Source organism: Rousettus aegyptiacus, unplaced genomic scaffold (genome assembly GCF_014176215.1).
Source record: "Rousettus aegyptiacus isolate mRouAeg1 unplaced genomic scaffold, mRouAeg1.p scaffold_m13_p_3, whole genome shotgun sequence".
Classification (NCBI taxonomy): Eukaryota; Metazoa; Chordata; class Mammalia; order Chiroptera; family Pteropodidae; genus Rousettus; species Rousettus aegyptiacus.
This window is the reverse complement of record NW_023416306.1, coordinates 47,366,697-47,389,375: the sequence shown is the minus strand read 5'-3', so window position 1 is coordinate 47,389,375 and position 22,679 is coordinate 47,366,697. Positions and strand designations below refer to the sequence as shown.

General features: G+C 35.8%; 1 protein-coding gene across 1 annotated transcript in view; it reads right to left on the bottom strand.

The window, feature by feature from the left end:
* Window positions 1-19,137, bottom strand: part of SMARCA2 (SWI/SNF related, matrix associated, actin dependent regulator of chromatin, subfamily a, member 2) — a 182,586-nt gene extending 163,449 nt beyond the window's left edge. The window contains exon 1 of the mRNA XM_016162639.2: window positions 19,023-19,137. The gene's annotated coding sequence lies outside the window, so the exon portion shown is untranslated. The remainder of the gene's footprint in view (window positions 1-19,022) is intronic.
* Window positions 19,138-22,679: the final 3,542 nt, after the last annotated feature.

Genomic DNA, 22,679 nt, shown 5'->3' with positions numbered 1-22,679 from the left:
TAGCTATTGATAGTATGATATCATTATGATTAGCAAGATATTTAAATTTTTTCTGTCATCTTCATCTCATTTTGTGTATGTTTTATAATACACTTGCTATATTAATACTGACTACATGTATTATGAATAAATATATATAAATCATGCTCTATATATTTTTTCTTTTTAATTGCAAGGGGAATGTGATCAACCAACTTAGAGATGACTAAATGATGAAGTCAGAATTTTTAACTCAGCTTGGTATGCCTCCAGACTCAGAATGATCTGTTTCTCATGTAAAAACTGCCCAATAATTTGTCATTAATACAGGGTTCTTCACCCATTATAGTGCAGGAGGCAGGTAGAATATAAATGATCTTTGAAGCTTTTGAGAATTCCTTGAAATTGTGTTTGAAATTCCATGATCACATTAATGTATACTTTCTGCAAAAGTAGTCCATACATTTCATCAGATTCTCAATGAAATCTTCCTCAAATGGGGTAAGAATTACCTATAATGAGTTATTAACAGCATTAATAATGCAGGATACTTTCCTGATAAGAAATGAATCTTTTCTGTAACTTTTATAAAACTAATTGTGACCCAAATAGACATTTCTTCAAAGAGAACATACAGATACCCAATAGACATATGAAAAGATGTTCGATATCACTAATCATCAGGAAAATTCAAATTACAACCACAATGAGCTGTCAAATCACACCTGTCAGAATGGCTATCATCAATAAATCAACAAACAACAAGTGTTGGCAAGGATGTGGACTTATTGGGGTGATCACTTTGCAAGTTATTTAAATGTCTAATTGCTATGTTGTACACCTGAAATTAATGTAATTTTGTATGTCGGCTATAATTTTAAATTTCTTAAATAAAATTTTTTATTACTATAAAAAACAATGTGCACATTTTATATGTCCAAACATGTCTACCCTTAAACCTTATACAACTCAATATATCTTTAGATAAGTTAAATGCTTTCTAACTGCCCAAAGGAAAGCTTCATTTGTCTCTAAAGATAGGCTTTCTGAGGATAATTTCCTTCTGAAAAATTTTCTCAATAATATTCCATTGTGTGTATGTTGACTAGACAAAAAAAAAAAAAAAAGATTTTATAAATGTTGTCATCAACATGTCTTTGAGGCTTTGACACATCTTTGGGCAGGTGTACATTAGGAATCAGAACATGAATTCAGTGTCTGAAAATTTATTGTCATAAATTGTTCAAATATTTTAACTTTTGTTTGGCAGGCCATTGTACCTACTGCCCTTTGATTTGTACCGTGTTTCTCTGAATGATAACATGCTTCTGTGCCAATGTGACACTAGCTCATCTCCAAGCCCCTCAACCAAATGCCACAATAGCAGAATAGGCTGTATCCGTCTCTCACGCTGTTTTATTGGATTTTATTGTAGCATTTTACTTTTAGACCACCTTCAGCTGTAACCGGACTCATCTTTTCAGTTACTATTCACTGCCTTTCATTTGTATGCCACCCTTTTCCAGCTTGACTTGCATTATGTCACCTACCCAGTTCTTACTTCAAGAACAGTATACAAAAGCGCAAATCTGCTATTGTCTTATTTCAGTCATTTTTCTATGCTTGAAGTTCTATATAATTCAAGAAAAGAGTAGAAAATAAACAGGGACTTATAAAAACAGAAGTAACCACTAAAATCATATTAGGTGACTCTTTAAAGAAATTGAGATAAACAATCTGCTTTTGGAGATGGAGGGGAGTCAGGTTCTCTGCAGGGAGGTATGAAGTACATTCCACATCGATATGGTTTTATTTTAGTTTTCAATGGTGTTACCAGCCGGAATAGTTATAAATATATAAAATAAGAATAATAAATTTGGAGAAAGGGTTGCAGCATCTGGATTCTACATGGGGTATGGTTTGTCCTGGGCAGGAAGCTTTTATCTCCCTTTAAGATAAACTCAGCTGAACAGTCACTGACTTCAATGATTGTTGGGCATAAAGGAAAAGTCTGGACTTGTGCATATTCAATTGCTTATCTCAGCAGAGAGATTCTGTTATCTGTTGGAATTTTACTATGAAGGCTATTTGGGAACTTTTGGTAGTAGACTTTCCTTAAATATGAGGGAAAATAAAGGATTTGTTGATAAGGTAAAAAAAGATAATAATATATAACATTTTTTTGTTTGTGCATTTGTTTAATACTTAGGACTTAGGGGTTAGGGGTACATCTGAATCTTAAAGTGGTTAACACCTCACATTTTACCTATAATTAATTGAACTGCTTTAAAATATACCCACATATCAGGGGCATTTGTCTTTATATGACAATTTTATGGTGTGATTTATTTACTGGTGTTAATGATGATAACTACCATTACCTGATACTCTGCAGGTCCTATGGCCTATATCAATGTTTATTATTTTCATAAGAACCTAAGAGCAGAATGGTGAGCTATTATTTCTAATGCTAACATAATAAATGACTACTTATCAATTGAAGAACAAAATTAAATAATGAAAAAAAATGTAATGATCTAGATAAGTGACTATTCTTTCAAACAGCCTTCAAATCTAATATCACTGGTCTTTGAGCTGTCGCAGATTATATATCAATGTCTTACTTGGAAGAGTAAAACTATAACTTTTTATAATAGTCACTGGTTTAAAAAATATATACCAATCTCAGAACCTCTGGTTCCATCACTTAAATAAGCATAATATGCTGGAACACATGGTTGAATGGACTGCCCATGGCCGCCACCCATCAAGGTTAGAATCTTAGTCTCCTCACTCTCAATCAGTAAACCTTCTACTTTGCCACCCTGTTTCCCTTAAAAGAAAAAAAAAAAGTCTCCAAGTTCACATTCTTTAGTTCAGTAATAGCCATCAAAGCCCAACTGAACAAATGATCCCAACACCATTCATTGCATGCTATCAAATTTATTTTCATAGACTGTGGCTTTCAAACTTTTTTAACAACTACTCTCAGTAAGAAATGTATCATACGCCATGACCCAATTTACACGTACTTTAGGTACATAGTGAATTGTATCAGTCAAGGCCCAACCAGGAAAACAGAAAGAATTTAATTTAGGGAATTAGTTACATAAGTGATGGAAGAGCTGAGAAGTCAAATAAGGAACTGAGAGTACCAATAGTTAGAAGTCACTGTTACCCCTAAACTGGGGTGAGAGAGAATTAACAGAGCCTAGAGGCCAGGGTCTCCTGGTGAAATCTGAAACCTTGATGGTTCTGAGTGAGAGCCAAAGTTGAGATAAAGCTGTTGCTAGAGACACAGCTAGAGGCAGAAAGAGAAGAGGGAAATACTCTGTCTTCTCCTCTCCTGTTCTTTAGTTTTCCTGTCTCTTGCCAGTGCCTCTCATGGGCTGACTGCAGCTGACACAGGGGCCAGGGAAGTACAGCCTGTACGAGTCGACCCTTACTTGCTTTATAGAGCTGAGCAGAAGGAGGAATGCATCTTAGGGCCAACACACAAAAGTAACCAAAAGTTTCCTAAAGCAGTACTTAAACTTACTAAGAGCAATACCCTCTGAAGTTAATATTTTCCATTCTATTTCTTTTTATGTTGTACACATCCGACTATGACTCATAATTCACAGTGAGTTGAAAAACACTCTTTGGACCAATAGGAGATACATAATTTAGGAACTTTTGCCTTCACCTAAATATTCTGATTTTAGGTCAGGTTACTAGAACGTGGGTCTCATGATCAGAAGTTTATGTATTATGTTATATTAATCTTAGCAAAATAAAAATTTCTACTGGGTTCAATACTTGGACCATCTTTTTTATAATAGATATAATATATTAATAATACATAAATATATTTAAAATTGCATATGTAACAGTTATAGATTTTTATAAATCTAGTAAAATAGACATACTTTTCTAATTCAAATTAATAACAATTTTAGTACATGGTTACATTTTTGTGGAAGTATTAGATCACATATTATGCTAACAGCAAAATCTATAAAATTTCCCACTTTGGTGAGAGTTTATACTGTGAAATTTGCTAGCGATGTTTCCAGAGCCCAAGATTTTAGTAGACTCATGATGGATTGTTGGTTGATAGTCACCATCTAGGGTACAGTATCTGACCTATTCTAATTAGTGTATTCAGAGTATTTTCAAAACTTGGGCAAACCTGTCTCCATCTAAAATTCTATCTATTAACATAAACATTGAAAGCGGAGATCTGTTAGGCCACTTATAACCTAAATACCTTCTTTTGTAGGATTGAATTGTCAATATATAACATTAATCACACTTTCAATTTGTGTTCTACTGAATTATCACAACTTTTCTTTTCTCCTGAGTAGGATCCCATCTCAGATCCAGGTTAAAATTTCCACGTTAGTGATGGATCCATTAACAGGCTTAAACAGCATTGCCATACAACTGCTGCTAATAATGAAATATGAAAGCTACTTGGAGCAGCCAAATAACATTGAGTGACAATAGCATCAAAATTTGTACATTTAGACAATTTATATAGTATTGAGAAAATGTAGAAAGTAAATATGAGGAACCACCACCATGGGGCTCAGCCATACTAGGAGGTACATTGGCCATCAGTAAGGGACAGTTTGGATACATAATCCCCCTCTGATGTGAGCTCTTCTTCAGATGGGTCTGTCCTGGACAACTATATGACTTTAACTCATGAGCCCTTTTAACCTCACTGATAAAATGATGAGATTTGTGCCAAATTATTTCTAAGTTTTCTTCCATCTTAAATGCTCCGTCTCGGTTTCCTCATCTTTAAAATGAGGACAGTATAATAATGGCAACCAAAGCAAGACTCTGTTATGAGAACTGTAAAAGACAGTAGATGTAGTACATATATATTATGGTGCTAATACAGAGGAAACACTCAATAAATAAAGCTACTATTATTTTTTTTACCCTCCTCAGTCCAAGAAGTTAGAAACAGTGACTTTTCTCAGTCCTCATTTTTTTTCTAACTCTCAGAAGTCAGCTACTTTATAAACTACAAACTTACATTGGTTTCTTTGTCCTAATAGGTTTTAACATTGCTCCTTCTTTTCAGGTAAATTACATTCCATCCCTTCCATAGACTTCACTTCTTCCTCCTCTTCTGAGCCTTCTTGAGCAATGCCCCCTGGCCCCCGCCCCCAAGGCTTAGATCTTCTTGCTCAGTCTTTCTTGCTTTGAATTCCCTATCAGGATTTTCAGTCACTCTCATGGCTCACAAAACAGGGTGTCAAATATTCAATATGCTCCAAAATTTTAATCCCATAACTGCAGCTGCCACAAAGCCATCCACATTTGCATGGTTTTCTTTTTATCTTATTATGTCCAAAGTACAATTTGCTATTTTATTTAAAATTGGTATCCCCTTCAAGCATCTCACTTTCTGTCAAAAATTTGTCATTATTTACATGCATTTTGAGAGGGGGAATGACAAACTATGACCATAATACTAAAACTCGGATTAAAGAAAAAATCATATGTACAATGGAATATTATTCAGCAATAAAAAAGAATAAAATCTTGCTTTTTGTGACAACATGAGTCAACTTGGAGGATATTATGTTAACGGAAATAAGCCATGTAGAAAATGACAAATACCATATGATTTTACTTATATGCAAAGTCTAAAAAAATGAAACAAATGAATAAATAAAACAGAAACCGACTTATAGAAATAGAGAACAAGCTGATGACTGCCAAAGAGGGTATGAATAAAAAAAAGAAAGAAATGTCTATGGTCGTATTACCCTGAACAAGCCTGATCCCGTCTGATCTTGGAAGCTAAGGAGGGTCGGATTTGGTTAGTACTTGGATGGGAGATGGGAGACCACTTTGGAAGATCACTTTGGAAGACCAGTTGCTGTAGGCGTAAAAAAATTTTTTAAAAAATAAAGGATTGTAAGCTGACAAGGTCCTTGCAATCTGTGAGGTCAACCAAGAGTTTCCTTGCCATAAAAAAAAAAAGAAAGAAAAAAAAGTCACCCATAATTCCACCAGCCAAACCCAATAACTATTAATTTAGTTGGAGTTCGTTCTAGTCTTTGCCATTGCATATGTTTTTGTGCCATCGTAATCACAGTTTGCAATTCTAATTGTATCTTCCTTACAATTCTAATTATTTCATAATAATTTTCCATGTCCAAAAAGCTTTCGTAATAGATTATTGTTTTACTGTTATTTCTGTTTCCAGTAACTCTCTCCTCCAGTTATTCTACACACCTGGCTAACTTTAATCTTATGCACAGCACAGCTTTGTGCATCTTTCGTGTGCTCAAGAACCTTGGGTGATTCTTTATTGTTCAAAAAAGGAAGCCTGGCCTCCTTAGTCAAAGATCAAATACCCTCCTCGGGCAGGAGTCTATCCTTTCTAGCCTCTTCCCCTATTATAGAACCTTTCTTTAGGCCTAATTGTACTACTTATTATTCCACAGACAAAAATGATAATAGCCCCAAGTGCCTTCCTTCAAGTCATATTGCCTACCTATAATGCACACTTTCCCTTTGACCCTGTAGCCCAGGAGCTATTTCCTTTCCCTGAAAGACTTCCCAAGCCCTACTTTTCTCTTTTGAACAATTTCTTCTTGTTACCTGAACCACTTGTTGGACAAGCTCTAGGGCCATATCTTCTACCTTTGTATGTCCTCATTGTTCAGCACAAATATCATGCTCGATAAATATTTATTAATGATGATTATGATGCCCACTGTCAGCACAGCTGTTCTGCTTCTACAATAATGAGGAGAGCAGTATGAGAGCATTAGAGAGATAATTCACTATAGTCCTCCTTAAATGCTGCCAAAAGTCCTAAGAGATTTGCATACATTCTATTCCAAAAGCAAAGACATAACTAAAGTTTAGAAGGAGTAAAGGAAGAAAGGAAGGAAGGAAGGAAGGAAGGAAGGAAGGAAGGAAAGAAGGAGATAGATAATCAAGGATTATTTTGCATTTTTACCTAATCTATTTCATTTGTGATATAGCAGAGATAAATGTGAAACATTCTTAGATTGTAACATTTCTATTATAAAATGTCTTTAAATTCAAATAGCTTAAACAGTAGGTAGTAGAACAGTCCAAATTAGAATCCTAGACTTTGTAAGTCATATCCTAGGTATATTTCAGTTGTATCATAAACAGCATGATGGTTAAAAGCTTGGGCTCTCAAGTGGTGCTGCCTATCATACAATTTTAACTACTGACTACTACTTGGATGATCATGGAAAATTTACATAACTTTTCTGTGTCCTGGTTTCCCCAATCTGTGGATAAAGAACAATAGCAGTGATATTCTAGAAAATGGTTACTAGGTCTCCTCACCAAAGCCCTGATTTGTAGCATATGTCGATTTCCATGGTATAAATATTCTGACAATGGCTGATTTCAAGCTACCCACAGGCTTACAAAATTTATGACAATTTAATAATGGATGCTTACAGGGTATCTTCCTCAGTGTTGTTGTGAAGATTAAATAAGTTAATACATGCGAAGAACTGAAAACTGGCTCTGGCACATCATATGCTTAGTTTGATGAACATTAGCTATTTTTATTATACCATCTTAGTTTGCCTTCTATGGAAATGGAGGATAGAAATAGCAAGTACTATTGAAAAAAAAAAAAAACAGTTGCCTTGATTTTAGTTTATTTCAACCTCTTCCTAACCACATGTTTTCTGCTGACTACTGCCAAGCAGCCCCATTGACTTATTTGAATTTCTTTTCCATCTCCATAATTCATCTTTTTTGGGAGGAGCATTCTAAGAATCAAAGGACTGGCTAAAAGCCGTGTGCCAGAAAAGAAAAGAAGTTATAAAAAGTGAGGATAATCCAAATTGACAAATTTCCCTGAAAAATTATCTTAAGAAAGGTTTAAATACTTAAACAACTAGATATAAAAGTTTATTCAGATGTAATTACGTCCTGCCCATTTATGGGGGGAATATAAATTCTATTCCATCTAGCTATTTTTCAAAATAATATTATTCCCTGGTGTTCTTCCTGGTACAAAATAAACAAGAACTTTTATTAAAAAGTATCCCAAAATATATGACTCTGAAAAGTATGACGCTCTGCTTTTTGACTTATATGGTATTTCTAAGACTTCCGCTTATAAAATATCTGCTTATGAATATTACGTTTCATCAGAACTAAAATTTAGGCAACAAATATTTGCTACCCTATAGAAAATAGGGCGTTTTTTACATCTTTAAACTGAAATTTGACTAGCCAACAGCTCTGTTCATCAGCTGGAACCGCCGCCCTCCCACCCAGTCGTCAGCATTTTTCTATAGAATGTCTTCTTTCTTGCTCTTTTGTCATCTCTCTCTTTTACAACTTCTGAATTCATCATTTGCTTCTCCTACTCATAAAATGGTTTTTAATTTTACTTTTGCAAATTTTATTCCCTTCTCAGTCATTTTTTTCATTACCCCTTTCCTCCTCTTGCTATTCGTTTGTTACTTCTCCCCAAATGCCACACCTAAAGTCATCTTCAACTGTTAGGAAGTCTTTAGATAATAAAGGGCCTCTTTTTGCTGTTGGAAGAATGCCAAAGACAGTGAATCACTGAGGCTACGATCCCATGCAAGCATCTGCTTGAATTCTCCCTGTTCTGAGAAAATGACAGTCTCTCCTAACCTTTTGGCTACCATTTTCCCTCTCTCCCCATCACTCAGAAAACACCCTTCTACTTTCTTTCTATATAAATTTGATTACTCTATGTACTTAAAATAGGAGAAACTATTTGCAATATCTGTCTTTTGGAGAATGGCTTATTTTTCTTAGCATAATGTCCTTAAGCTTCATCTGTGTTGTAACCTTTAACAGGACTTCCTTCCTTTTCAAAGCTGAATAATATTCATTGTATATACATATTATATTTTGTTTATCCATTCATCCATTGGTGGACATATTTGGTTGATTCCACTTTTTGGCTATTGCAAATAATTCTACTATGAGCATGGATGTGCAAATATTTTTCTAGTCCCTGCTTTCAATTCTTTTGGAAATATATAGATAAGTAGAATTGCTGGATCACATGGTAATTCTATTTTTTAAATTTTTTAGGCAGCTAACATACTGTTTTCCATAACAATATGTTTTCCTTTTATATTCTCTCTAACAGTGCACAAGGTTGAAATTTCTCCACATCATTGCCAGCACTTATTTTCAGGACTTTTAATTTTTTATTACTAATCTTCATTAAAAGCAAATATCTTATTAAACAAAAAGCTAAGAATATCAATTTTCTGTCACATAGAACCTCGATTCCATGTTCATAGTTTTCAAAATCTCTTGAATTCTGGTTATTACTGTAGGTCTTATATTTGTGCTTTGTTTCTAGGATGAGACCAGAGACTACAGAACCTACTTAAATTCTGTGGCATGTCTGTTAAAAGGTTTTTCTCTCCACTTTTTCCAAAATGAAAGCCGTCTTACAAAACCTTCTATGTTTGGTGAATCTCTTTCACTAGCTAGAGGTTAGTAGGCCACTTCTTGCTGAACTAGTTATTTGCATCTAATAGATGTTCAATAATATTTGGAATTGTAAAATTTTAAAACTCAAAAGAACCATGTAGAAAGAAAAAATAGGGGTACATTCTTATGACCTTAGATTTGGCAATGGTTTCTTAGTTATGACACCAAAAGCACAGACAATTAAAAAAAGAAACAGATAAAATGAACTTCATCAAATTTAAAAATTTTTTACTTTAAAAGACACTATCAAGAAACTAAAAAGACAGCCCACAGGATAGGTGAAACTATTTGTAAAGTGTATATCTGATAGGGTCTAGAATTCAGAATATATAAAGAACTCTTGGAACTCAACAATAAAAAGATGACCTAATCAAAAAACAGGCAAAAGAAGTGAGTAGACATTTCTCAAAGAAGATATATAAATGAAAGAAGTTCAATGTCATTACCCATTAGGGAAATGCAAATCAAGGCCACAATGAAATATCACTTCGTATTGACTAGGATGGCTACAATAAACAACAACAACAACAGAAAATAACAAGTATTGGTAAGGATGTCAAAAAATAATTGGAACACTCAGACATTGCTGGTAGGAATGTAAATGGTGCAACCTCTGTGGAAAATTGTCTGGTGGTTCCTTAATCAGCTAAACATATAGTTATTATATGACCCAGCATTTCCATTCCTAGGTATATACTCCAAATAATTAAAAGCAGGTATTCAAACAAAAACTTGTTCCTGAAAATTCATAGCAGTACTATTCACAATAGTCAAAAGATGAAAGAAACTCAAATGTCTATGAACAGTTGATTGGATAAACAAAATGTGATATATTTATACAATGGAATATTATCCAACCATAAAAATAGAGTACTTATCCATGTATCCCATAGATGAACCTTGAAAACATTATGCTAAATAAAAGAAGCTGAACACAAAGGCCACATATTGTATCATTCTATTTTGTGAAATGTCCAGCATAGAGACAGAAAGTGGACTGATGGTTGCCAGGAGCTGGGGGAAGGGAGCATAGGAAGTCACTGCTTAGTGGGTGTGGGGTTTCCCTTTGGAGTGATGATAATGATAATGATTAAAAAACATTGTGAATGTAATAAATACCACTGGATTATATACTTTAAGATCATTAAAATGGTGAATTCTATGTTATGTCAATTTTACTTCAATTAAAGAAAGTTATCAATGAATGCTTTCTTTGTTCACTGTCTATGGGGTTAGACACATTGGATGTAGTGTTTATTAAGATGTTGCTTCTCTCTAGCCTCTGAGGTCCTAAAGGGACTGATAAATAAAATAATAAAGAATGAAGGTATATGCTCTAACATATACCTGAGCTTCTAGGGGACCAATACCACCTGTGATGATAGTAGTAATGATGGGAGGGCTTTTCAACAAAAGGATTGAAAAGGAGGACTGGTTCACTAATTCATTAAAATTTTTTTGAGTGTCCTTCTTCTGCCTGATACTGTGCTAGGTTAGGAATTCAATGGAGGACAACAACAGATGCTACCTATCTCTCATGAAATTTGCTTTTGGGGCAGAGACAGACATTAATTACAATCACCTGTGAGTGAGGTAAGTGCTATGAAAAAAAGGAATACTTCTTTGAGAGTGCAGAATAAAGAAAGTTAACCGAGATCAGAGATCAAGGAAAGATTTCTTCTGAATATCTTGAACTGAGTTCTGTGGAATGGATAGGAAAGGTGAGCAAACAGTCTGAAAAAAGGCACCAGCACATGTAAAACTATGACAGGATGAAACATGACATTCAAGGTCATGAAAAAAAGGTTGTGGTTGGAACATGAATAGGTCATTATGGCAGAATCCATGGAAACGTACAGATTCAGGAGCCAGGGGAAGGTATTGGAGAAGTCTACAGGAATCCAATCACCATTACAGTCGTTGAAAAGTCTGTACTTTATCTTGGTGGGCATGGGAAACTGTGAAGCATTTAAATTGGAAATATGACTACCAGATTCATGTTTTACAAAGGTCATTACGGGGGTGCTAGAGAATGGATTTAAGAGGAATAAAGGTAAGATACTCTTGAGTATAAACAAAGAAACTAATTAGGGAGGCTGTTATTATTGCTCAACATGAGAGCTAATGAGTACCTGGACTACACAGTGTCATGAGGTTGGGGAAATGGGATGGATGTAAGACTATTTCCGAGACAAGATCATTTGATAATCATAGTAGTCATGATTTGTTGAGCCTGTAGCACATATATAACCCCAACATCTCCTCTCATATGGTCTCATGGATCCTTGACAGTTCAGGAAAGTGGCACAAAACAAATGAAAAGATGCCACTGGAACAGTCTGATAGTATTTGTTCTTTCAGAACTTCCCCCAATTTTGATGTGACATGGTCACCCATGTTAACTACAGGTTATTGAAGGAGAGCAGGCCATGTCTTGCTTCAGATGTCACATTTCACCCCTGCTGTCATGCTTGCTTCAAAGAAGGGGCTTAATAAATACTTAAAGAAATGTGTATGTGAATTAAAAAGGCTGACCTCTCAGTGCATCTGCCACACCAGTGTAGAAAATACAAACATTAGAAGAAAACACGAACACATAAAATAGTCATGGAACTCTGAAGCCCTCCCTTGTGATCTTACTGATATCTCAACTATCTTTTGAGACAAAACATTGCCCTTATCTTGCTTGTACTGCATAAGAATCTGCCCTCCTTATTATCAAGGTATATTGATTTTGATTGGTACTCCACTGTCAAACCTGTTGTATGTGCATGGTGGAGTAGATTATTATATAATTTTCATGAGCCTGAATACAACTATCTCAGATGCAAAACACCTGTGAAGGGGCTATCATACCACCATCCAAGTAATATGGATGCAAAACTTTCCTCGAACTTGTTCAAATTGTGTCAGTTCCATCTCATGTGTTCCACAACAAAATGAAGAATTTCCTTTTTTCTCCTCCCAATGAACCCAACTTGTCTGAAATTAATTCTATTCAGCAGACCACTCCTCTTTACGGACATAAGCAGATCCCATTGGAAAATCTGTTTTTGAGAACCTTTCTCAGAAAACTTTAGTCTCAGAAAAACTTTAGTTAAGACATAATTCCCCAAAAGCGAGGCTTTGAACATATTAGGGATAGGGAAAAGCAATTAAATTAGTAATTCAGATCTTAGGACTTGTAGTACCAGTGTTTAAAGTTTAATAAAGGCTTTAACAAAGAACAATTAGACAAAGTCTCGGAAAGAAATCAGAGAAAAAGTTTGATGTGTGAATACTAAACAGCCTGTGTGTGTGTGTGTGTGTGTGTATTTGAGAGGGGGGGGGGAAGGAATTTATATACGTTTATTAGCAGGTTTGGTCTTCTAATTATGACATAAAAATATGGAAGAAAGGTCATTGCAATTTCTTTTAAAATTAATTTGAGCAATCTAAGAGATAAATGCTAACCTTTTTTTTTTTTTATGGCGAAATATAGTATATCTGTAGGATTGTCATTTTCTTCACCCACCTAAGTCTACTTTGAAACTCCCTGTCCTTCCTGTTCCTGATTTAGCAAATGAAAATGGGAAAAGGCAGTGGTAAAAAGTGCCAAGAGAAGTGTAAGAAGGAAAACAAGGTTCAGGGAACACATGGGGTTGCATGGAATATTGTGGTGCTAGAATTCTCCATCTGGCTCTCTATATTTATACTCTACTCTTCTGTGCCCTGTTCTGTGTCCTTAAAAAGGCTGATATTTGTTCCTAAACTGCATTGGTAAACCCCTTTGTCTTCTGTTTTCCAGTTATCTTCTGTCTACCAGTGGGAACTCTGACCCATTGGCAGGAGCTCTGGGATTGGGGTGACAGTGAGGTCAGGGTACCCATTCTCCTATTGAACTTCTAAGTGGCTGCATGCCTCCACCTCAGGCCACAGTTCTTTTCTGGGAGGTGGGTCATCTATGGCTACTCTTTAGAATGTGCTCCTTTACCCCACCCTCTCAGATCCACAGATATTAATGGTTCACCACTATTGCCAGCCTTAGGATGCTTCACCATACTCTGTGGATTATTTCCCTGAATGCTGCTCACACCTTCATTAACATGCCTTAAGTTCCATTTGAATGTACCATCAGCTTCTTGCTGGGAACCCTGACTGATAATACAATTGTCCTCTAACACAAATGCTGCACAAAGCTCTGACAAGATGATCTTGGAAAATCCCAAGGAGATAGGGTAGCAATTTTTACTGACCTTTTTCTTTGGCCTGAGTAATGAAAAAGTGAATGGACATTTAAAATGTAATCTGTAGTTAATTATTTATGGGATAATGTTCCCTTTCTTAGCACTCACTCTCCTCTGGTAAGCCCAGCTCCCCAATTAACTATAAACAAAATTATGAAACTACTTTATGAATTAAGTTTTGAGCATCTTAAGTTTGAAGTGCCTGAGGGAGAGCATGGTAGTAATACCATCTAACTGTTCGAAGTTAAAATTGTTTGCCACTAGAGATACTGAGTTCCACTCTGTAGGAAGTGTTCAAAAGAAATGGATTGGTTGTTGAACTTGCTGATTTTAAGGTCTTTTTCAATGTGTACTTTTATGATTCTTAGTTTTCTTGGTCTATTACCATAATATTTATTATGAGAATGTTGACAACTTAGATATTTTAATATAATAACATACAGACAATATACATAATTCTAGCTCTCAATGAAAAGCTGTATCTTATGAAAGTCACCTAACATCTTTATATCTCAGTTTTCTCATATCTTTCTCATAGAGAGATGGTAGGAATTCAGTGAAATAGCGCCTAGGACAAATTGAGGTTTCCAATAAACATTAGTTCTCTTTGATTTGTCATCATCATTAAACTGTTCTTCCTGTTACACCAATTTACAGTGTAAAGGTAAATAAGAATGCATTTAAGAATTCTTTTTTTTTTTTTTTAAGCTCACAGCTAACATCCAACTCAACAGTGAGAAGCAGAAAGTTCAGGAAGAAGACAAGAATATTCACTCTCACCACTGTTATTCTATATGGCATCGGAACTCCTAACCAGAGCAAAAAGGCAAGAAAAAGAAAGAAAAAGAACTCAAATTGGGAAAAAAAGAAGTAAAACTTGCCACTATTTGCAAATGACATATTATATATGGAAAACCCTAAGAACTCCACCAGAAACTGTTAGAACTAATAAATGATTTTGGTATAGCTGCAGAATACAAAATCAACATACAAAAAATCTGTTGTGTTTCTATACAGTGACAGTGAACTATCAGAAAGAGAAATTTAGAAAGCAATTCCATTTACAATTGCATCGAAAAGAATAAAATTCTTAGAAATAAATTTAACCAAGGAATGAAAGAGTTATATACTGAAAACTCTAAGACACTGATGAAAGAAATTGAAGAAGACACAAATAAATGGAAAGATATTTCCTGCTCATGGATTGGAAGAATTAATATTTTTAAAATGTCTACACTACTCAAAGCTATCTACATGTTCAATACAATCTCTATCAACATTTTGGTAGTGTTTTTTACAAAAATAAAATAATCCTAAAATTTGCATGGAACCACAAATAGCCACCAAAGTAATATTGAAAAAGAAGAACAAAGCTGGAGGCATCATGCACCCTGATTTCAAACTATACTGTAGAGCTATAGTAATCAAAACAGTATGGTATTGGCAGAAACACAGACACAGATCACTAGAACAGAATAGAGAGTACAGAAACACATTTATGCCTGTATGGTCAATTGATTTATAATAGAGGAGCTGATAACATACACTGGGGAAAGGATTGTCTCTTTGATAAATGGTGCTAGGCAAATTTGACAGCCACATACAAAAGTATGAAACTACTATCTTACACCACTATACACAAAAAATTGAACTGAAAATGAATTAAAGACTTGAATGTAAGACCTGAAATCATAAACTTTCTAGGAAAAAACAATGCAGGCAGTAAGTTTCTTGATATAGGTCTTGACAATGATTTTTTTGGCTTTGACCCCAAAAGCAAAGGCAACAAAATAAAAAATAAACAAGTAGGACTACATTAGACTGAAAAGCTTCTATAGAGCAAAGGAAATCATCGACAAAATGAAAAGGCAACCAATTGAATAGAAGAATATACTTGCAAATCACATATCTGATAAGGGGTTATATATATATACAAAGTATGTAAAGAAATCGTTCAACTCAATAGTAAAAAAAATGATTCAAAAATGAGCAGAGGACTTGAATAGATATTTTCCCAAAGAAGACATACAGATAGCCAACAACCACAAGAAAAGATGCTCAACAACTAATCATCAGGGAAATGCGTATCAAAACCACAATGAAATATCACCTCACGCCTGTTAGAATGGCTATTATCAATAAATCGACAGACAACAAGTGCTGGCAAGGATGTGGAGAAAACGGAACACTCATACATTGCTGGTGGGAATATAAATTGGTACAGCCACTATGGAAAATATCATGGAGGAGCCTCAAGAAATTAAAAATAAAACCACCATATGATCCAGCACTTCCACTTCTGGGTATTTATTAAAAGAAAACAAAAATACTAATTTGAAAAGATATATGTATACCCATGTTCACTGCAGCATTATTTACAACAGCAAAGATGTAGAAGCGACCTAAGTGTCCACTGATGAATAAATGGATTAAGAAGATGCAGTATACATCAATGTGTGTGTGTGTGTGTGTGTGTGTGCGTGTGTAAATGGAATATTACTCAACTATAAAAAAGAATGAAATCTTGCCACTTGGGACAACATGGATAGGCCTCCTCGAGGGTGTTATATTAAGTGAAATAAGTCAGACAAAGACAAATACCCTATGATTTCACCTATACATGGACTCTAAAACAAACAATCCATGATCATAGATACAGAGAACCGTTTAGTGGTTGCCAGAGTTGGGGGAGGGGGATAAAATATGTAAAAGGGGTCAAAAGATACAAACTTCCAGTTACAAAATAAATAAGTTATGGAGATGTAGTATACAGCATGGAAAATTGCTAAGAGAGTAAATTTTAAAAGTTCTTGTCGCAAGAAAAAAATCATTTTGTATGGTGACAGATGATAACTGGATTTATTGTGGGTGATCTTTTGAAGTATACAAACATCGAATCATTATGTTATACATCTTAGCCTATGTTATATGTTATTTAAACCTCTTTTTTCATTCAAACTACAATCAAAGTAGTGATCAACATATCTACTTTAGCATCTCACAACTTTGAGGGCACAGTGTTACATGCTATGGAGAATACTGCCTATAAAAAAGTCTTCCCTGAAAGAACTGATATTTTTCAATACTAGTGAACAAATTCTATTCATATGGTGCTTTTAATCTTATAGTCATTTTGCCTGGAGCCTCATAATGATGTTATTAGGTAGGCATTGTTATCTCCCTTTATAAAGGAAGACTTTTATAAAGGGCAGAAAATCATAATCCTAGAGGAAGTGGTTTTTCCATGAACTCATTCAGACATTTTCTTCAGTGGAGGAAACAGGAGTAAAATATCAAAAAAGAAAATTTGAAAATTGAAATATTAAATGACTCAGCAGCATAGATGCTCTACATGAGTTAAAACAAATCATCTTAAATATAATTAGAAATCTCTAAAGGAAGAAAACTGTGGTCTGGGGGAGTAGGACAGTTGGAGACATGTAGCCTAGGAGTTTAGAGCATAGGCTCAGAAAACTTAGTCAAATCCTGGCTCTTACACATCTAAACTTTGTGTCAGCCTTTCTATACTTTGGTTTCCTCATCTATGAAATGAACTTAATAATAGAACCTACTCATGGGATTTTTGTAAGGTTTAATTGAGATAATTTAGTTAAAGTCCTTGGCATAACTCCTACTTCACAGAAAGTGTCTAATAAATATAGCTATTATTATTACAAGACAAAGCAATGGAGTCCCAGTAGAGATCTAATTTGCCTAGAACCACAGAGCTTATTAGTGACAAAGCAGAGGCTGGAGCCCAGATCCTGTCCATTGTCCTTTTGATATAAATGAACCGTAGCTGAATTAGGTTTTGAAACATGGGCGATATGCATTTCCACTAAAAGAGAGAAAAAGAGCCAGATATTCTACTATCTGCAATGTACTTTTCCAGGAAGTAGATACATCACGACTATCTATGTAGAAAACATAAATAAATGAAATTCCTTTAGAATATGAAGACTACTTCACAGCTGAACGCCGTATAACACAGTTTGTGATTCGAGGGGCCCTATCCCTTAGATATCAAAAGGCACAGGCTATAACATGTTTGTCTCTTGCTGTGACTGACACCACAGTGAGGCCCCAGTGTAGACGGTTCTGGCAGGACAGAAATGGATGTGCAGATGAAAGAACTAAAGTAAAGCCTGCAATCATCTTTGGGACTAGCTTGTCCTTGCTTTATAAATACTCTTCAGCTATTTTGAGTCACCAGGGACTTATCACTCCCAGCCTCAATTCAGAAAGCATTCTTCTAGTCACATGTTATAATCAGGAGAGCAGTAGCCCTACAACCAGTGACCATAACATGCTTGGTTAATAAGGACAGACTCTATCACAATGCGTTAAAGCTGAATGGATTTGGGTAATTGAGACTTAAATAATAATGAAACTTTAAACAAGATTAAGCTTCACATGGTTCTTCAGGTTTTGCCCTGTTTAGATCTCTTCTGCTAGAAGTATTTGTTGTTCTTTGCCTTTTAAAGTCATTTCACATCAACCCCAGTCAATTCCAGTGAACACAAGTTGACCCAAAATCTCTATCAGGCTCTTGTGGACACCATTTCTCCTGACTTTTCTTGGAATAAAAGTAGAGCCTCCCTGGGTTTAGAAAGTGCTTTCTAGTTAATGAGGACTGCACAGTTTATCCCTAATTATGGTAGTCCCTTTTATAGCATCATGTTTGGAAAGTTTGTATCCTTAAATGCCAAGCCAGCAAAACAGTGGAATGTATTTTAAAATCTGAGTTTTTATAATATTCTATTTAATTCTTTAAGCCTAGTGGAGAGACTTCCCAGAGAGTAACATAGGAGGGCATCCCAGTCCAATGTGTCTGAGCTAGGACTGAACAGAGAAAGCTGCAGTGTTGACAACTTGTACATTAGAAAGCCTGCTAGATGCCTTTCTCAGGTCTACAAGCTTGAGAAATCTATTCATCCTTCTCCTTTCTTAAAGAATTAGGTGGCATTTCCCTGCTTCTCTGCTAGGCATGAAGAATTTAAAACTAACCAGTTTAGAGTCTTGCTTAGATAACATAACTGGATTTTAGCCAATTTGTATGGTGTTGATATGGCTGTTTCAAAGCATATTATTGAGCAATATTACCATGTGGATTTTTTAGTCCTTTTTGGGAGATTGTGCATATTTAGCTTGTATCACTTTAGTTGGTTTCTCTCTGTTTTGATTTCACTCTAGTTACTTAACTCCACCCTAAAAACCACAAAGAGTTTGTTAACCACTTTTCTCTTTGAGAAAATGTTATGGGTAGTACCTGTTATATCATCAGTGATGTTACAAAAGACAGAAGGTAATGATGGCTTCTCTTACCTGGAGTCACCTTTTATACTAATTCAGTTAAGACTTCCTTCTATGAAGAAGCCAGCAGGATAGGAGAGAATCTGACTTGATTTCCAGCATTGCCGTGCATGCCACCTTTGCAGCTTCCACATCTGTAAAATAGGGTAATAGAGCCAATCCTTAGGTCTCTCAGAGAATTATGAGATAACACATACAGAGCGCTAAGCTTGGTGCCCGAAGCAGTGTTTGTCATGTTAGTGGCCTTTCCGTCTCCCCATGAGAGTCTGCTTAGGAGAGAACATTTGCAGTAGAAACTTCAAAAATTGTTAACCAATCCTTCTCTGGTAAGGAATTGGAGAAAATTAGAGAAATTTCTAAATATAAAACGTCTTTCAGGTAATTAACCTTAGACCTTTTAAATAAGAAACAGCAAGTCCATCTTACATCTATAATCAAGCAGGAGATTAGCACTTGCCTACTTACCACCAGGGGACAATATCAGGCTATAATTACTGTGCAGATACTCCTTATGAAACACTGAGCTAGGTGACGTCAGACCCCAAAAGAGATATGTGATGGTTTCTTCCAGGAGCATCCAAAATGGGGGCCTAGTATAGTGGAAAGAATATTGGTTTTTGACTCTAAGTCTTATTATCTATTAGCTAATTAAACATTTATGCATATTTTTTAAAATTTATAAAACAGGCAAGGGGATTTCTGATTTACTCATAGGCCTGTGTAGAGTAGAGCATCTCATACTTCAAAGCACCTGAGGATCTTGTTAAAATGCAGTGTCTGGTTCAGTCGTTTTGAGGTGGAGCCTGGGATTCTGCCTTTCTAGCAACTTCCAGGAGATGTCGATGCCACTGGTCATGGACCATGCTTTGAGCAGCAAAAGTTTAGCAAACTGTATATCGTACATGTAAAAGGACTTGTCAACTCTCGGGTGCAACAGGCAGAAGGCAGTGGCATTAGCAGCAGCAGTATTCATATGTCATCCTGAGAAATTTTCTCTAATAAATAACACTACTGTTTTCATGTCTTTCCATTCTACACTGTTCTTTCCAGTGCTTCTAACAGTACCTATGTTAAGAATTAGTTTTTTTAGTGTGGTTAAAGTGAGGTCTTATGAGACTGTAACATACCTGGCATCACATATACACCAAAAGAAGAAAAGGAAAGATAAAGAGAAGGAGGAAGAAAGGGAGAAAGTATAGAAATACATTGTGTTTTAGGAATAGAGATGCAATAGAAAGAAGGGAGGCGGCCTGTTGGCATTTGCATCAAGTATTTAAGAACAGCAGTCAGTAAAGCCAGATTAGTCAAAGGCGTTTACACTGATCATGGGGAAATTTAGGGATGGTACCATAAAGAGATATTACTTGATAAATTTCCAGAAACTACTTGTGGCATTTTATCTGTCTATCTGACCATATCTACTCACAGGCCCCCGGAAGAGAGCCAAAAACATGGAGAAACATATATATATATTTTGGTGATAACAAAAAAACCTGTTACTTTTAGATCTGATCTAAGACCATGGATTTTATGTATGAGAGAACAGCATTTATCGGGCCCTCATAATGTATAGAACACAATACCAAATGCAATGCCTTTTCCATGGGACTTGCTTCATGGTGAGGCATGGCCAGACTGGACCTGAGAGCAGGGCTGCTTGGCCTTCTCATTGTTTTCGGCAAGCTGGCTTTCCATTTAAGTTTTAAAAACATTTCACAGGTAATCCTGAGTTACTCTCTGCTAATATTTGAACTCACAACAAAAAAAGGCAAACATTTAAAGGTAAAGCTCCCTAAAAATTCTTTACTTAAGTGATACCTCTTAATACTACTCTATCTCAAATTGTACCCTATCTCACCCTGTCATTCCTGGTCTTCACTCCTGCTCATTTTATCCACAGCATTTATTGCCATCTCGGATACTCAAGAATTTTCTTATTTGATTATCATATGTATTTACTGCTCAGACAGAAGTTCACTGAAGTCAGGGACTTTTGTCTGCTTTGCCCACTGGTGAATCCCAGCAAGTGGAATTGTGTCCACACATAGTAAGTGCTCAGCAAGCATTGGTTGAAGCAATAAATAGTGAGAATTTATAATAGATAAATTTTTAGCAATATTTTCTTGAAGGATTTTAGAGAAGAGACTTTGTGGTTTCTTACTTGTAGAGGGCATCTCTGGATTTCTGGAAACCACATCTAATGTCTCATATTTAACTCCTTTTCTCCCAAATAAATTTGTTTCCTACTAAAGATGACACCCAGCATAATGCATTGCCCAAGATTTAATGAATGTTTACTGAACAGTGAATATGAACAGGGCACCTTTTTTCTTTTTCTGTATCTGTCTAAAAGCAAGGCACTCAAGGAGTCGTCTAGGGGGCTCCCTGGAGAATTACCTACTTGAGAGCTTCTGGAGTATATAAAGTGACTTCTGAGTCCCTAAGGGATCTCTTTCTCCTTGTCTTGGTGACCAAAGAACCATCAGAACAGAATTGGGGAAGATGGCTAATCTTTCTTGGTCAAGGAGAAGGCCTTTGATGGACCTTAATCTGTCTCCCACAAGCCTCTTGGACAGCCTCTCCTGGGGCAGAGAAGTGTGGTAGGAAATGCCAGTCCCTAACTTGAGGTTCCCCTGGGATGTGCCAGTTGAGTGTCAATCAAGCCCCAGTGGAGAATGTGCTGCTCTCCTTCCCTATAGACCGCCCAACTTGGAATGTCTTAAAGGTGGGGGCCTTCAGTTAACCCCAGGCTCATTTGAGAGCTACTGAGATGACCACATTTTACTGTCTTAACCCTTTAAGGTGACATTGACAATGTCTAACAAAGTAGAGTGTCATGGTAACCTGAACTCAGAAGCGGGTTAGTGAGAGCTGAATCCTGTTTTTAGTCTTCATGCAGTTTTAAGATTTAGTCCAATTTCCAGACCATCCCCTCCCCAAGCTTGAAAATGGCTTTATTTCATTCTTTACGGCAGGAGGTAAGTGGCTTTCTATGTGAAAGCAATGGTGCCAAAGACATTTATGAACATTAAAAAATGTCTGAACATGGCTTCAAGCCACTCAGTCTATGTCTCATCCTGTGCCGTGCCTTGTGGAGCGTATGCAAGTTCAGAGCTCTCTTTGAAATCAGTGGCAGTTATGAGCTTGGAGCAACTCTGTGGGGCACTGAGCAATATAATAAATGAACCCCTTTGAAGACCAACCATTGTAGTTGGTCTCTTTTTGTGGTATCTGACACGGATATCTAAGAGATATTCTGTGGTGGTGGGAGTGACCCACCAACACATGTCCTCTGGTTTCAACTTTGGGCCTGAAAGAGGGAAAGGGGACAGGGAAAGCAAGTCCTTATTTCCTTAAAGAACTGGCCTAAACCCTTTTGCTATCCTTTTGATATCAACACTTGGGATAAAGCATCTTACACCCACATACCTTAAGTTTAAATGAAACGAAAGCTTCCTTTCATCTGCATGTATTTACTGGCATATGCAACAACAAAAACAGTAACAGGTAACAAACAAAAAAAGCTATTATCTTCTAGGAGATAAAACAGACTTACTTGTATACCAAGATTTGGACAAATTATTTGTTTAGCTGAAAGTAAAGAATAGGACCTGGGGTATTTTTTATGTTTCTCTGATGACATTACAAGCTGAGTTGATATTCTGATAT